This window comes from Microtus ochrogaster, unplaced genomic scaffold (assembly GCF_000317375.1).
Source record: "Microtus ochrogaster isolate Prairie Vole_2 unplaced genomic scaffold, MicOch1.0 UNK44, whole genome shotgun sequence".
In the NCBI taxonomy this organism is placed as follows: Eukaryota; Metazoa; Chordata; class Mammalia; order Rodentia; family Cricetidae; genus Microtus; species Microtus ochrogaster.
The window spans coordinates 874,314-876,007 of record NW_004949142.1 but is presented as its reverse complement, the minus strand read 5'-3'; the positions used below and the strand labels follow the sequence as shown (position 1 = coordinate 876,007).

Below are 1,694 nucleotides of genomic sequence, written 5' to 3'. Positions count from 1 at the left end.
GCCTCCCGAGTGCTGGGATTAAAGGCGTGCGCCACCACCGCCCGGCATGAACAGGTAATTTAAACAAGCTCACAGACCTGGCAGAAGGCTTTGTTGTGTTTCTCTATTCCTTACTTTATTCTTTTCATTATTACTGTTAATTTATGTGTATGGGTGTTTTGCTTACATGTATGTCTCTCTCTACCACATGAATGCCTGATGCCTGACAAGACCAGAAAAGGGTGTTGGATCTCCAAGCTGGAGTTTTGGTGGTTGTGAGCAGCCTGTGGGTGTTGGGAATCGAACCCAGATTCTCTGCAAGAGCAACAAGTGCTCTAAACTGCTTAAATCATCTGCTCAACCTGTTTCTTTTATTTAAAAACATTTTATTTTGTCTCCCTGTGTAGCCATTGACTGGTCTCAGTCTCATATTGTCCTGCCGTGCCCCCTGCATTCTGGGGCTAAACACATGCACCCCCACACCAGGCTTATTTTTCTCATTTTTAAAGGTAAATTGTTGTGCATTGAACGTATAAAAAAGGTAAAGACAGGGCCCACTCTTCGTCTTCCAAGTGTTGGAGTAAAGGCATGTGTCACCATATCTTACATATTTTGTAACTTTTTAAATCCTGATGTATTTGTGGGACACCATTTGATGTTCGACTACCCGTTTAATATTCAAGTCAGGGTTTCCTTGAGGTAAAAATGTTCCTAATCTTCCCTTCTGACCTTTTGGGGCTGTGCAGTGATTATTGCTACCCATAGTCACACTGCACAGTGGAACTCCAGAACCTGTTTCTCCTCCCTACCTGGCCAGTTGGCCTTTACCCATCTCCCTTCACCTGCAGCCCCTGATAAGCATTTTGCTCTCAGTGTAAATGAGATGAACCGCATAGGAATGAACTCATTCAGTGCTTGCTTTTCTGTGCCTGGAGAATTTCGTTGAATGTTTTTGTCTTAGATGACAGGAGTTTATGCTTTAAGGAAAAAGACTGACTAGACTTCCTTTGTATGTATATTAGCCATGTTTTTGTTGTTGCTGTTTTGTCTTTGAGATCCAGTCTTACTGTATAACCCAGGCTGGATTTAAGCACATGATTGAATTTTCTCAGCCTCCAAAAGACTAGGATAATAGCCATGTACTACTGTACCTGACACTTCTGCTCTCTCCTGATGCTTGGGTTTGAGAATCGGGCTTTGCTCGTGCTAGACAAGTGTCCTACCGCTTAACTGCATTCCCAACTCTACATCTGTGATACGTGGGTACAGACAGGTTTCAGCTTCCCAGGAAGTTACCTTATTCCTTCCCGGTTATGCTAACTTTTGTGATGGAAAAGCTTAAAATATAGGATTGGAGGGATGGTTTAGTGGTTAAGAGAACTTTCTGGTCTTCCAGAGGACCGGAGTTCAGTTCCCATATCAGGTCACTCACAACTGCCTGTAACTCCAGTTCCAGGTGATCTGACACTTTCTTCCTGTCCACAGTCACTGCACTAACAGGCACAACCCCACACTCAAACATATACACACATATACACATATATAAGCCCCATACTCACACACACAAACACACTTTTTTTTCCCCGTGACAGGGTTTCTCTGTAGCTTTGGACCTGTCCTAGAGTTTGCTCTGTAGACCAAACAGGCCTCAAATTCACAGAGATCTGTCTGCCTCTGCCTCCCGAGTTCTGGGATTAAAGATGTGTGCCACCACC

The 1,694-nt window shown here is 43.9% G+C and overlaps 1 protein-coding gene across 3 annotated transcripts in view; it reads left to right on the top strand.

The window, feature by feature from the left end:
* Positions 1 to 1,694, top strand: part of Becn1 (beclin 1) — a 16,018-nt gene that overhangs the window by 1,335 nt on the left and 12,989 nt on the right. The gene's annotated exons all lie outside the window — the stretch shown is intronic.